This window comes from Triticum aestivum, chromosome 6B, assembly GCF_018294505.1.
Source record: "Triticum aestivum cultivar Chinese Spring chromosome 6B, IWGSC CS RefSeq v2.1, whole genome shotgun sequence".
Taxonomy (NCBI): Eukaryota; Viridiplantae; Streptophyta; class Magnoliopsida; order Poales; family Poaceae; genus Triticum; species Triticum aestivum.
Window position 1 is genome coordinate 53,640,329 of NC_057810.1, and position 16,359 is coordinate 53,656,687.

Genomic DNA, 16,359 nt, shown 5'->3' on the forward strand with positions numbered 1-16,359 from the left:
TTCATTGGACAGAAGGCGCCTATGTGGCACGGCCCAACAGAGGCCCATTCCTGTGAAAAGGCCGGCCCGTTTGACTTGGTCAAAAGGTGGCGGGCCGGCCCATGGAAAGCCTGTTAACGACATGTTCGCATATAGCCCATCTACAACCCGTTAACCCAGGGCCCGTTACGACCTATCTGAATTAGGCCAAGTAGCGTCATCTGGGCCGTCCAATATGATTCCAGCCCGTTTTAACTTCTGGCCCATGTATGGCCCATGACGTCTTTCGGCCCATATGAGGCCCTTTGTAACTCTTGGCCCATTAACGGCCTGTGGTGAAACTGGCCCATAATAAACAGTGTATCGCTTCATACCCATTAACGGCCCGTGGTGAAACTGGCCCGTAATGAACAGTATATCACTTTAAACCCATTGACGGCCCGTTATTCCTTTGGGCCGTTTCCAGCCCTTGTTATCTGTCGTCCTTCTCAGGGCCCATCTATTCTTGGGCTCATTTCTAGCATTCGTTTACTTACGGCCCGTTACTGTCATTTTCTGCTTGTGGCCAAATTCAGCCCGAGGTTACAGTTGGCCCGTTTGTGGCCCGTTAATACGTTGGGCCGTTTTCATAGCGTCATCAAATACAGTCGATTAATGACGGCCTGTTATGGTTGGCCCATTAACGGACGATTCCAACTCTAGCCCGTTTACGGCCATAATGTGGTCTGTTATTGGCCCATGTTTGGCCAACCGATCATACGGCTCGTAGAAGGCCCATTGATGATACGGCCCGTAGAAGGCCCATTGTGTCTACGACCCATATAATGCCCATTATTTCTATGACCCGTAGATGGCCCATTATTTCTACGACCCGTAGGAGGGAAATGGTAACTACAGTAAATATGTAGCCCATGGTTATTGTGGTCTAGTTTTAAAAAATAGGTCATTGCAGGCACTAGCAAACCGCGTAAAAAGAACTGCACTCACTACAAGCAAAGAGATAAACAAGACAATAAGGAAATAAATAAGCAAGCAACTTACGCTAGGCTATCACGGCTATTACACATATTACATGCATTGGGCATCAATGTTCGCCACCAGTGCAAATATAGGGAACACAACAGCATATAAACGCCGCAGCAAAACAAGTCCAGAACTGAAACCACTTCATAAGAGCTCAAGAAATAATATCCTGGCTACCCATAATGCTGGCAAGATGCTTAGCAAGCTTATTAACTTTCTCTTGTTTGGCGTTTAAATCCTCTAGCACTTGCTGTTACACCAGAAAGTAGGCACCTCAATTCTGCAGGGACTTGCTCAGCCCTTCGGCTTCCTGTCGCATCACATCTAATCGATGTCTTTCAACTTGAAGTTGAGACTCAAGAAGCCGAACTGATTCAGGCAACGAGTTCGAAGAGCTGGTACCAGCAGTAGTAGCCAGTAACTCGAACACTACATCAAGACAGGACTTTGGGGTTGTCTCAGTGTCTTCGATATAGTTTTTATCAGCTTTCTTGGAGACCAACAGGGATGTCTCACTATCTGGAACCTTATCTGCATTACTTCCTTTACCATTGCATAACGTGGGTACTCTTCTCCAATATTTTATCTGCGTTCTAAAAGAGAAACAAACAAACACATTACAGGTTTACAATGTAGTATATGAAACTCATTTTGGTAAACCAGTTTAGTAGTAAGGTGGACAGGATAACAACATAAAACAAACATATATCTATGTAGTATGGTCACTGTATGGTCTATATCATTCTAGTTTATGTTGTCAAATCAAGATAGATACATTTTGAATCATATCTATTTAAGACAAAGCAGCATAGACATAATATAAGTATGGGAAACTACACAGCAATGCCAACACTTGTAATGTGCATGGCATGAGAACATAACTGTTTATTCAATTGAAACTGAAATCAACATAGAGCAAGTTACAACAGCAAACACGTTAAATAAACAGGTTTAAAACATACCTGTTGAGCCATTGGAGTTTCAATTGCATCCTTCAAATTTGAAATTAGTTGGTATGAGTAAATACAGTGATGCAAAAGCAAAGTAGTATGAACCATAGCTACTGAACCTGACCTGAGAACAATTCTTCTTCTGCTTTAAGCGTTGACATGGGGTTCGGAGTGGTGGTCCTCATGCTTTGGGCACTGCAGTTGCCTTACTGACTGCTCATGTTTGGGTGCTCTGTGGTGGAGACGGTGCTGTGTCAACGGGAACTGGGTTACTATCTGTTGGGGTTGGGGTTAGAAGGGGTGTAGCTGGTTCTCTGTCCAACTGGGTAGGGGTACAATCTGCGTGAGTCTGGGTTATGTGTGGTGGGGCTGGTTCTTGGGCAAGTACAACCGTGGTTCTATCTGCATCGACAGGTAGCACGATCTTTTCTGAAGACCGTGTTTTTACTCCCACAGATACTGCCATCGCCCCCTCCAATTGAAATGATCGATAAACAAGAAAAGCAATTGAATGTACAGACATTGTAAGATAGACAGGAGCGGATAGTAGGGAAGAAAACACGACATGAAATAATTCACATTTATGTTGTCTAACCAAACAGAATAGAACGGAGCCAAACAGGGGAGAGAGGCGGAGGAGGATCTTTAGCAGATCTTCCTCTTCCAGCGACGGTGCCGGCGGCGCCGGGGGGAGGCGGCGACCCGTCATCTCAATCTCCTGACGCCTCATGCCGGGAAGGGGAATGGAAATGGTGTGGACTGGAGTCTGACTTGGTCGAAGACCACGATGTGTGTGAGTGAGTGAAGTGGATCGATCCTGAAAGCGAGATTGAAGGCCAGGACGCGAAATGGATCAGACAATATACTGGTAGTTAGGTTTTACCATGAGACTAGTTTTTTTTCCCAACACAATACAAGCACAGATATTCACACACACATATACTCAATCCTATGGACGCACACACGCACGCACACCTTGCCCTTATAAGCACCTCTGAGATATTGAGTTGGCACAACATTTGGGATCGAGGAAGTCGCCTCAGACGCATTTGTTGTCGACGGAAACGTCTGCCACTAAACGCACATCGCGCGAAAGATCTGAAATAAATTCCGAAAAATGCGACAACCAATATCAAGTCTAGAACTATAAACCCTGATAAGTTGGCTTCACCACCACAAGACTACAGTTGTTCACTAAACAAAATAACATTCTCTTTCAAAACAAAAAAAATGTATCTATGAAGATTCATATATATATATATATATATATATATATATATATATATATATATATATATATATATATATATATATATACTAGTAAAAGTGCCTGTGCGTTGCAACGGGCCAACATAAAACAATTCAAATTGAGCCACATTTGTGAACTCAGCTGTTAATTGTGAACCACTCTTAAGCTTGTCGGCTGAAGTAAGCCACCGTTTTCATGTTTTGAGAGGTCAATTTTTCATGCTGGTTCTAGTGATCTTCAGCCTGAAATTATTTGTTCACATATAGATATAAATTCATACTGATTGTACGGGAGCTAAATATCTCAACACTTTTTTACTGGAAATGATATGGCTGTCATACTCGTGTGTTCACTGAACCTTCGTCTACTTATCTCAACCTATGTATTAGAAACATGCATGATCGTTCTCCAAAAAAACATTACGGTGAAATAAAAAAAACTACAATTTTAATTAGCAAGGGATTCTAATCACTTGCATTACTACAACTCTATAACTGATTTGCTGTTTTTAGATGATTACAACTGTGACGTATATTGAGAATATAGTAACTTCTGTCAAGAAAATAATCTAGAAAATCATGCACTTCCACTCACCTTCGAGCAGCATTTTTGTCCTGTTCCTGCTAGCTATACATCGCCTCGTATGTGTTTACATTGTGTTTCTTTATATGAAGGCAATCAGGTGTTGCTCCCATTGATTAAGGAGAGTGTTCAGTACATTAAAATCCAGTACAGGAAAAGGTAAAAATAGAAAGAAAATTAAGAACTCTGGTTCAGGAAGATTATTTACAGAGTATAGTTTTGCTTGCTCGGAACTTGCTGCATTTGGAAGAAATTCCGAGAAAGCTTGTTCTCTGCGGAACTTTGCAAGGCATTTGGAAGAAATCTGTGGAGAGCCGCATGACTGTTTAGTACTCCAAGAGAATTAAATGCGCCGTGGTAATTCAAATTTTGATACATGCTTTTGCATACATAATGACGACTATGCTCCATTATATCCATTGAAGTAGTGGCAAACTCGTTACTGCAGCCTTTTAAAAAAAAGGCAATGAATTCTTAGCTCAAGTGTAGGATCAGGAAAATGAGACTGACAGTAGGCAAGATGAATATGTGTTGCTTCTGTTGGAACCAAATCCTTAGCCATGACATGCATCATCAGTTTACTTACACTATGAGAAAAAATATTCACAGCTTTTGACATAAAAACGTGCATATGTTTCTCACCACGATTGAACTAATGGGAATGATGAACTGATAAACCATTAATAAAATATGCAGTCGATCCAGCATACAACTTCAAATCTGTAGGAGTTCCAATCCATGAATTCATTTCTGCTGGAAAAACATGTTTTGCATCTCATGTTTTCTGATCAAATAGACATGATATATCCGACAGAAATCATCGAATCCCCAAATTCAAACCGGAAGGAAGGACTTGCTCTGGCTCCCTAGAGAATGCAAGACTGCATTGTTCAGATAAAAGCCAGCCACTTAATGACAAAGTTAACTACAAATCAACTCACTGTAAGTCCATTATTATAACCATGGAGGAGTCAAGCTTAGCACTATAAACTACAATGTCATGATGTGAAATGTTAGTATCCACTTCTGATTTCAAAAAAGGTATGCAACATGTGTATTTTCCATCAACATTGACATCTGAAAGACCCTAGGAAAATTACCTGATCGCAAACATCATGCTTCAAATATCAAATCTTAGAGAAGAACATTACCTGATCAGAATGCCCATATGTCCATAATTTATGAGAAAGAAAAGAGACAAAATTTACAGCAAGGATAGCTGCAATGGTCATGTTCGGGAAGTAGGAGGTTGCCGTTGTAGTAGCAGCAGCACCTTGGTACAATGAAGACGATGTTGCCGCTGTCGACCTGACCATCTGTAAGAAATGTCGCACTGAATAGATGTTCAATATTTATTGTTTGCTAATTATTAAATAAGCCAAATCTGACCAAATGTGTTGATCTTCGAGGAGAGAATTCAAGGACCCAAATATGCAATGCTAAACAACTAAAGATTAACCTTAGAATTGTGATCTTACAATGCAAATAAGCAATACCTGACAGCTGTCAAATACGACATCCTAGTTCTAAAATTAGTAGCAGTGCTTTCCTTCTAAACCAGATGTGCCTATTTAAATCAGCCATGACAAAGCTTAGGGTCCTAAACAACATTATCAATCATGTTGAATCAGAATCAAGAACATTACCATAGTACTGGAGTTCTCTTCCTCCCTTGAAATTAACAAAAAGAATATATATTAAAAAAATCCTTGGATTCAATACATAGAGGGCAGTATCAACGTACTTGCAGTTCTCACTCATATTTCCAAACTACATCAGAAATTTCACAAGGCGTGTAGAGCTGTTTCAGTGAAAAAACAAACAAAAAGCTTCTATGGGAGATCACAAAAAGAGAAACATTCAAGTAACAATGAATGACAGACTGAAATGCAAAAGAATGAATTAGAACCGTAATCTACAGTCCCTAGCAACTGCAGCAAACTGTAGTTCTGTAAGTAAGTACATCTATCCTCTTACATAAATATACATCTATTCTAGATAAATATTTTCTGAACCTATCCCTTTTCCCCTAAAGCCAAGAATCAAAACAACATTACGTAGGTCTTTCTAAACTGACACCATACGTGTTAGCAAAGACAGGACTGCATGTGAAAGCATATACCTATAAGTTCTTAGCGGCAAGTATTATATGTGAAAATTGGAATAAATTCGGCTATTGTGTTGAATTTTTTTCAGAAATTGAACTGTTAAAGGAAAAAATATCTCATCTCTTATCTTTAAAGCCTTTTCCACTATGGTCATGTTCAATAAACATTGAATATTTAACATAACTTGTATTCTATCTCAAACAAGAATTGAACAATAGATCTATTACTCATTCTTACAACAAACTGACTGCCATACAAAATAACAGGCTATAGCAAATCTTGTGACAGAAGCTAGATAGTAGAAATCTTACATCTTTTTCAAGGCAATGGCCGTTGTTGGCTTGGAGCTCCTGAACCTGTTGTCCGCAAGAGTCCAGCTCAAATATCAGCCTCTTGTTATCGTCACAAACTTACAGAGTATGGTTAGTTGAGAAAAGTGCGATAATAAGTATTGGGCGAGTATGTTGCAGTAGAAAGATCGAGCCTAGGAGCATCTATTTTGTGTTTCGTTGTGTATTGCAGCTGTATAAAATTGACCAATTCTGGGCCTGAGCTACATAGTGGTCTTGTTGGCTGGCTGTGGCGCGCATCTGGGATATCGCTGGGATAGCGAGATTGCAGCAGCCTACACCACGTGGAGACGGTGGAGGGGAGGGATTGCGGCTGCGCGCCGAGGTATGAACCTACGCCGGACGCCATCACCGGAGCAATCACACAGGCCGCCCCCTGCCATCTGTCCTTATCCTCCTTGCCTCCGCCCTCTCTCTCTCCTACGCCCCACTGCCCATGCTCGTCTTCTTCTCCTTCCTTCCATTTCTCTCCCCTTCTCTCAATCCCTCTCTCTCGCTCGTCGCCTACCTACAGGAGCTTGCCGCCGCCACCGGATCCCGGCCCCGCCGCTGGGCCCCGCTGCTTACCGGAGATCATGCCGCCGCCGCCACCCAGTTCCCCCTGCCCCGTGCACCGTGGAGTGGGAGGGAGAGGGCAGCAAGCAGGGGAATCTTTGAGCAGCAGCACACGGGATCAGCGGCGCCTGGGGTCACCTGGTGGAGGCTCGAGGGTGGCTGGGGCGGCGGCGCTCAGGGTCCAGGGGAGCGCGGCGGGCGAGGCCCTTGGGATGGCGATGGGGAATTTCAGCAGCGGGGAGGAGTCCCGGCGGCACCATGGTAGCAGGGGCGGGGGGAGCCGCCAACGGCCACGGCGTCGGTGGCGGCGCGCGGCGACGGGGGGAGAGGGGGGCGGCCGGCGGGAGGCGGCGAAGCGCTCGAGTCTGGAGGTCGAGATGAGATCGGGAGGCAGGGATTTTTTTTTCTTTTATCTCAGACCGGTTCGGTTAACTTTTATTTATATGAACTGCGGGTTGAATACTCTAAACCACAGGGACTATGTTGCAAAAGCGCCGACGACGTACGACCAGAAGCAGTAGCCGCTTTATTAGTAGGTAAAGATATATATATATATATATATATATATATATATATATATATATATATATATATATATATATATATATATATATATATAGTACATGCATTTTTTTCACAATATGTACTAAACAAACAAAGACGACAAGCTTTGCTCAAAGTAAATAATTAAGAAAACAATCATGCCTCCCATGTAATAATCGGTGATATCACCCTAGCTTGCCGCTCTAGGCTTCGACGGTCATGAATTCTACAATGTCTGCCTTGAAAACAAGAGATGTAAGACTACTTATTATCACTTTCTTAACATGAAAGGATGTGCACGGCATTCCAACAACAACTAATGAGAAATTAACTTTAGATGCCAGTGTAAAGTCATGTTGTTACATACACCATACATTTTCAAATGGATAATAGTAAGCACACTCCTAGATCCAGGAAGCTTCTTGAACTGCAACGACTCGAGATGGATCGCAACGATGCCGATTGTTGTGTACAGGAACACCGCATTATTGTTTTCGGCAAACCCACCACCGGCGAGCGGCGAGCGGGGATGCGGTGGAGTCTCAGGCGAAGCAATAGCAGTAGAAGCCCAAAGTGAACGGTGAAGCAGGATGGCACCTTCAACTTGTAATATTAGCTGCCGGATGAACTGCTGAGCGGAGCTCGAGATATTTTTATTGCTCAGATATCCATATCTGAATTCCTCGTTGACGCTACAGCCTACAGCTCATTATATATGCAGGACATGACCAACTTCTTTGCAAGGAACGTGACCGTACTGAAGTCCGATTCTACCCGATAGGTAACAATCCGAACACGGTTCAAACTGACACATCTATGACGGAAGCACTTGCACGTATACAACCTGAACTCTGATTCAAACCTAGGATCCGGTTGAGACCCACATTACCTCGTATTATCAAACATTCAAAGGGATGATATAACTTTAGCCCGTCAAAAATCAAAATGGAGTAATCCCGCAAAAAATAAAATCTAATTGGAGTAAATTTGTAATTTTCCCAGTCATGAATGGACTTGCCACACGAGAAGAGAAGCCTCACCGGACACCCAGATGAACAAGGGACAAAAACTACTTCCCCGCAGCCGCCACGCCCAAAGGACGAACCACCAGACGAGAAAACCATAACTACAACGCCTACCTACGGATGAACACAAGTCCAGCCGGTAGATCGGGCCGTACCCCACTTCGCTCCGGCACTAGCAAGGACACCGAAGGAGGTAGGAGGCGCCGATCCGCCGGCGGAACACGGCTCTGCAATGGTTTCACATAGAAAATTGCCCATAATATGACACGGACATCACGCGCTCGGTCTTCTTTCTTCACAAAAAAATTGGATTTTTTTGAATTTATTTAGTACTCCCTCTATAAAAACATATAAGAGCATCTAGATCACTAAAGTAGTGATATAAACGCTCTTATATTTCTTTATGGAGGGAGTACATTATAATGATTTTTTTCTTCTTTACTCCTAGGCTCATCTGAGCCTTGGAGCCAAAACACCCCTCTCGATCTCCAGGGCCCTTATTTCTTCCGACCGCGCAACAGTGATTAGAGATATTCAGGAAAACCAAGGCGGGAGACATACAGGAATTATTTCTTCACAGGATTTTTGCTAGTTCACTAGAATTTTTGGACTGTAATTCTATGTTTGAGAGAAGGACTCAAAACCGCGCATAGTCTAGCTAAATTTTCTTCATTTTAGGCATACGAAGGCATGTGTGGTTCCTCCGACCGCACGATATTGTGATGATTCCATCGGACTTATTACATGAGTAAAGAGTCGTCATACCCCTCACAAAATAAAACCACAGGATTACAGTTGTTCACTGAATAAAAAAATTTATCTTTCAAAACAAAAGAGTATGCATGCAGATTCATATATACTGACATACATTTTCAAACAATGCCAATCTTGAAAAAATGTACGTCTTGAGTTCTACAATATCTAGGCTTTGACGGTCATGAGTTCTACAATGTGTGTCTTGAAAAAAAGAGATGTGACACTACTTGTCATCACTTTCTTAACATGAAAGGATGTGAACGACATTTCAACCACAACTAATGAGAAATTAACTTTATATACCAGTGTAAAGTCATGCCATTACATGCACCAGACACTTTCAAATAGATAATAGTAAGAAAAAATCCTAGATCTGGGAAGCGTCTTGAACTGCAATGACTCGAGATGGATCGTGACGATGCCGATTATTGTCCACATGAACACCGTATTGTTGTCCTCGGCAAATCCCATCACCCTAGTAGTATTTTTTCTTTGGTTCTTTCGATCCGGGGGAATTTTCAGTAGTTTGTCGAGTTCAATGATTTTTTCCATCACCCATGAAGCAACACCATCATATTCTGTCTTCCTCTTCCATAATTGGACGTTGAAGTCTGATAGAGAGAGAAAACCCAACCCACCATCTTCTGCTCGTATAATCGAGAATCGGTCATTGCTCCCAAAGTGACACCCAGCACCCACATGCACCGGCACACCTATCATGACAAGGTTGTGCCTCTCCAAATCAAACTCGAGAATTCCAACCGAGCCCGCTCCAAGCAGCCAGTGTAGGGAATTCCTAACCAACACAGCGGGTTCAAGGGATAGACCGATAAAAGACGGAAAAGGGTCTGTATAATACTTCAGTGGCAACGAAGTCGAAAAAAGGTTACTCCATACGTCGGTCTCCGACGAGTAAACACTAGCAACCGGTAGTTGATTGTCGCCGTTGCCTACCAAGACCACCTGGAAGTGGTCAGCATCTCCAGCAGACCGAAACACCGCTCCATTGAAGCGTTTCCCTGTGTCGAACCCCGGGGGAATCCCAGGGTTGTGTTGCTCACCAGTGATAGGGTCCCACACCAGAACATGGCGCTTTAGCGGTTCGAGGTGCTTGACATGGACTAGGACGAGGCCATCGCGACATCCAAAGGTGGAGAAGTCCGGTTCTTCTTCGCGCTGACACTTCCAGGACAATCGCGCGGGTGGAATACGATCAGGGCCCTTCAGAGCAGGTACGAAGGAGAGGTATGGAGGATTTCAGTCGTAGAAACCAATTATGGGAAGGTTGCCTCGGTGGTATCGCCGGAAGCGGGGGGGAGAAGCCTGGCTCGGAGACGAGAAGGCGCCAGCGCCTGCAAACGGCGGAGGCACGAGAGAGAGACGACAGCTGCGGGGGCAGGCGAAGGAGGATCTCCAAGAGCAGGTCATCATCTTCGAGGGGCCCCACCACGGCCGAGCCGGGATGCGGGGGGATGCTACTACTCGTCTCACCCTCCTCACGGTTCATGTCGGATGCCGTGGAGTCTCGGCGAAGCAACAGCAGCAGAGGCCCAAAGTGAACGGCGAAGCAGTAGGGCACCTTCAACTTGTAATATTAGCTGCCGGATGAACTGCTGAGCGGAACTCGTGAGTTTTCTATTGATCAATATCTGAATCCCTAGTAGACGCTACAGCCTACAGCTCATTATATATAGGTAGGGCATCCTTGCAAGTAGCGTGACCGTACTGAAGTCCGATTCTATCCCATGAGAACCAAATCCGAACACGGTTCAAACTGACACTTCTATGAAGGACGCATGTGCACGTATACAACCTGAACTCTGATTCTAACATAGGATCCGGTTGAGACCCACGTTACCTCGTATTATCAAACATTCAAAGGGATGATATAAATTTAGCCCGTCAAAAATCAAAATGGAGTAATCTTGCAAAAACAAAAATCTAATTGGAGTAAATTTGTGATTTCCCAGTCATGAATGGACTTGCCACACGCAGGAACAATAATTACAAATTGCCTTACTAGGTAAATTTGTAATTTTCCGGATTTGAAGAAAAGTGTTAAAATGAACAACACTTCATAAAATCCGTAGTCAAAAATCCATACCATGTCCTGACTACGGTTTTTTTTTAAATTATTAGCAATATCAGGAGAGATCGCTACATTGTATTGAAGATGTGTATTGAGGAAGCAACTTGCTCTCCTCCCCCTTCACCTCGCGTCGCCCCTCTCGGGCGGCTCGAGGGCGACATCCCTAGCCCCCGCCGCCTCCCCCATTCCTCCCCTCCCTCCTCGCCGCCGCCAGAGGCATCCGCCGGGCAAGCCCGGTGCATGGCCAAGGAAGGTGGCGGCGGGGCCTCTGCTGCTCCGTTTCTCCAGCGGGGGCGTGGGAATCCGGGGCGGCGGCCTTGTTCGGTGAGGCGCCACCATCCCCTTGGCTGGTGGTGGCGCGGGTGTGGTCCGGTGGGCTTGGCTGCGCGGACGGCAAGCTCTCCGGCGGACGAGATCTGCGGCGCCGGCGGTGGGGCTTCTGGCCTCTTGCGGCTCCAGATCTGGCCGCCCCTTTCCCCTTCTGCTGCCCTGTGTGCTCCACCGCGTCAGATCTGGACCGGGTCGACATGGTTCTCCGGTGCCTGGAGCTGGCTGCGGTGTTGGTGGTGTGGAGCCTTGACCGGGAGAAATCCATGACGGCGACGTCCATGGACGTCGTTCCCCTTCTTGAAGGCGCCATTCAGGTCTTTTGCTCCACCCTCCCCTTCCCCTAGCATCCCGGGTGAAAACCCGAACTTTGTTGGGCGGCGACGGTGCTCTTGGCGCCGTTTGCTTCGTGAAGTCGTCGCCTTCAATGCTTTTTGGACTGTGGGCACTGCGGCGTGGTGGTTGTCGGGCGGCGGCGACAGTGTGGCCCTAGTGGCGGCGGCGGCAGCATCGTTGCTCCTTCCTCCCTTGACACCCTGTTGTTGTCTGACCGGCATCTTTCTCCTCTCCAGAGGTCGTCAGTGGGCAGCGGTGATGCGGTGCCTCCGGTGAAGTTTCTTAGTCATGTAGGGTGTGCTCTGTTCCTACTCCTTCTGGTTGCATCCTTCTGTCCATGTTCTAGGGTGAGCAACCCATATGTCGACGGTTTGGCGCCTTTCGAGCCAGGCGAGGAGGCAGGGGCCTCCTTCGACAGTGGGAATGGATGAAGATGTTGTTCCAGGGCCTTGTTGTTTGGTGCCGACATAGCCTATCCTCGACAGCGGGCGCTTCCCGGAGCCCCATTTCTTCTTCCCTGGTGATGCTTGTGTGGACGAGGGTCTCTGCGTGCTTCAGCTTGTGCTTATCTTGTGCTATCTTACTAGCTGCAGTGTGTGAGGTTTTGAGAGCTGCCTCCCACACTACTAGAAATACCACTACTAATGGCGCACCTAATATGGCCATTAATAGCGCATCACTGGTGCGCCATTGATAGCACGCCATTAGTAATTTTTACTAATGGCGCACCACCTGGTGCGCCATTAGTATCTGGTATACTAATGGCGCACCACCTGATGCGCCATTAGTATATGCGAGGGTGCGCCATTAGTATGCCTCCCAGGGGGCATGTATACCCAGGTGCTTTGGCATACTAATGGCGCACCACCTCTGGATGCGCCATTAGTAACCGCAGCATACTAATGGCGCACTACCCGGTGATGCGCCATTAGTATGCACTGTCATACTAATGGCGCACTGTCATGTGATGCGCCATTAGTATGAATATTAGGTTTTTTTTATTTTTTTATTTTCTGTTTTTTGCACAGGTTACAAAATGTATAATTTGACAAAATATAGACAGCACACATCAACAATAGATTCATCAAATACAATAGAAGATTAGTCTTTGAATACAATTCATCATATTAGTCTCCGAATACAATTCATCATATTAGTCTCCGAATTAAAAAGACCGAAAAAAGATAGAACATTATATTACAAGTCTCGAGACCGCGAGTAGCGAGTTTGTCTTCGCATTACAAGTCGATATCGATCATCTAAACTACCATCACATAGAAGAGAGCTGCGGTCATCACGATGAGCATCATCACGATGAAACTCGTCTTCATCCGGTTCCTCCAACGCTCCCTCCCCTCTCCCGCTAGATAGCGGGCGTATCTAGATTCGGCCTCGGCCCTAGTGGTGTACCCTTTGTAACTGTTACCGCTGAATCGGTGAACCTGTCTCCGACACTCCTCCCAGTCATCGTAGACTCCGGGAACCTTACCCTTGTACACGACATACGTCGGCATCGCTATGCACTAGCCAAACGAAACGTTAGTACCAATTCACAGACAATACATAAGCAATATATAATTATGCAACAGAACGATCGGAAGAGAAAAGCAAGACATTAATAGCATCGATTACATCTAAGTTGAACGACTCTCGAAACCAAAGAGACATACTACAAGTTCATTAAAGTTTAATTACAACATGAGCCAATCGATGTTTCAGAACTAGACAACTCGACTCAAGGGACCGGAGCGTGGATGAAGCCGCCGTCTATCGTGGGAGTCATGAAAGAACGGGCGTTGTCATCCTGCATTTGTAGCATTGTGTCGATGTCACTGTTGGACGGTTGATTTCTGAGGTAGAACTGCCCCGAGGTACGAAGGACATCTTGATGGATGATTTCCGCAAACTCCGACTGGATGCGAAAGAATTCTTGTCGGAGGTCCGCGTCCTGGATTGCCGACACGCTCGCGGCCCAATCTTGGAGTTTACTCGGTAGCAGAAGTTGATGATGGTCCCGTACGATCGCCCGCATGTGATGGATGGCGTAGTAGGCACCCTTCTGACCGCCAGGCGGCTGCTTGACGCAGCAGAACGTCGTATTGTGGGAGAACACGTGCTTGTCGTACTTACGAATAGGCCTGGTGAAGGTGCCTCCAGATTGGGCGTAGCCGGGGAGAACATCATCAAGAACCTTCTTGACATTTGTGTAGTCTACGTTCGACTGACGGTCCGGGTCGAAATACGTGGCCATGGAATATTTGGGGCTTAGGAGGATGAGCGTGCAACGTGTGTCACTGCAGAAAACACGGAATGTTAAAAGAAAAACGATCGAAAAGTAAGAATTCATATGTTACGGGCCGGTTGAGGGGAGGACTTACTCGGGAAAGTAAGGCACGAGGAAGTTATCCTTATCTTGGTTTGCCAGAATGACGCCTTCGAGGTAAGAACTCGCGACTTGCCGGTCCCCAGCGCTGCCCAAGATCTTGGCACGCATGTAGAAGGGGTCGACTATCACGATGTCCGGGGTCTTGTCGCGAATGATCCGCATCTCCATACTCAGCGAAAATAGCCGAACGAAGGTGTAGTGCAGCGGATGAAGGTTAAACATAGCAAAGATGTCATCAAACCGCAGGACGATCGTACCCCCGATGTCGCCATCCACAAAGCCCTTGCCCTCTGGCACCTTGGCCACGAAAACCGGGTATGCCACATCCTTCTCTCTGAGACGCCGCTTCTCCAAAGAAAGAACACTGTCGTGCAGACTCCGCATAGCACCGGTTGCAGCATTGAGCATATTTGGTGGTAGCATCGCCCTACCCGCCACATGCACCCTCCTCGAGATATCCTGCGGTGAAGGTGGCCCGTCCTGAGCACGGATCGTACTCGGTGCCGGCTGGCTCGCACCCTTCTTAGTCTTTCTTTTGCGTGCCTTCTTCTTCTCCTGTAATGGGACCGAGTTCTGCTCACAGACCGCCTTCTTGAGTGTGTTGGGGCTGATAATATTTCGCACCTCGCCTATCTGAGGCTCGGTGAAGTCGGCAGCTGGAGGCGTCTCCTGAGAGCTGAACGCCAGACGGCGCCTGTTGCAACTTGGCTTCTCCGCGGTACGAGCTAGATCGCACACGTCTTTTGTTGGGTTTGGTTCTTGAGAAGGAGGCCCCATGAAGTCGCCATCGTACCCATGCTCGGCAAAGTACTGATCGACGTTGCCAAATGTATCATCGTCGTCGTCGTCGTCGTTCTGATCCTGTGCCATATGCATGTTTGGATCCAGTGGCATAGGGATGTCCGGCACCGTTACGGCGGTCTTGCCATGGGGCCGACTTGGCGCCGGCACGACTGGCGGTGTTGTCTTTGGGGTGGTGTCCCCCGCCCCCAAACGAATCTGGCTCTTCGGCCAAAGCAGGGGCCAGCTCAGGCAGGCGCTGAGGGTCATCACGTCATCATCGTCGGCCCCGACGGGTCGAATCGGAGGTAACAAGTCGTCGCAGCCTGGCAGCACCCGAACCAGTTGAACCCTAAACAAGTTGGGTGGCATCTGGGTACCGTGGAACAAGGGGTTGCCCGGTTGAACGATTTTGCCCTTGGCGACATCGACCAACTCGTTGTTCACGAAGTGGAGGAGAGTGCACGGAACGTCGGCGGCGCCCTGCGAAAACATGTAGGGCGTCAGGGATGCCCAGTCAAAGGCAAGGAGATGAAGTCCTCGGCCGAGAGAGGCTTAATTAGTTACCGTGATGATGACGTCGAGCTCGGCTAATGTCGAGGCACCGCCAACGGCGGGCGTGCAGTTGACGGAGCGGCCGCTTGCTGAAGAGGTGCCGGCCGGCGTACACCCGGGTGCATTAAGCTCCCGTGCCGGCGTCGGAGACACCAATGCCGCCTCCGCCGGAGGCACCAATGGCCCCGCCATCGCATTATGCGAGTTGCTGGCCGTGAAGCTAGGAATCGGGGGCGGCCCCTGTTGGCCGCCCGCAATCCACGCACTCAACCCCGAGATCAAGGTAGGCACAAGGGCGGTGATCGTCGCTCCGAGTCGTTGTTCCACTTGCTCTTGGACAATCTCCGGAATCCGCGCCACCTGTGCCTTGAGTTCTTGAACCTCTCGCGCCTGGCTTTCCGAGCTGGTCTTTTTCTCCTTCCGCACACCAGCGGTATAGTATGACCCCCATTTTGTCGACAAGCCTTTGCCGGCCACACGACCAGCTGACGTCGGCTTACTGAGCTTATCCTTGTTCTTCATTATATTCAACCCCCTATTTAGAGTGGTGTCCCAAGGGTTGCTCTGAGTCGACCCCGCGCTACTGCTTTCAGTCGCCTGCGGAAGGAATGTGAACCATTTAGAAATTCGGCTTCATTAATTAGAATGCAACCATATGGAGCTAATTACACGGGGGTGTATTCCTTACCAGAACAAGCTCAAGCCGCCTGGTCTTCGGATCCGTGGTAAGCTCCTTTGTTTTCGGGTCCTTCTTGTACCGGGCCCT

The 16,359-nt window shown here is 46.9% G+C and overlaps 1 long non-coding RNA gene across 1 annotated transcript; it reads right to left on the bottom strand.

Moving 5' to 3' along the window:
• Positions 1-3,768: 3,768 nt before the first annotated feature.
• On the bottom strand, positions 3,769-7,178 carry LOC123135722 (uncharacterized). Its single transcript, XR_006466146.1, has 2 exons — positions 4,426-7,178; positions 3,769-4,232 (listed from the first exon to the last, which is right to left on the bottom strand). It is a non-coding gene; the product is annotated as an uncharacterized lncRNA (long non-coding RNA).
• Positions 7,179-16,359: the final 9,181 nt, after the last annotated feature.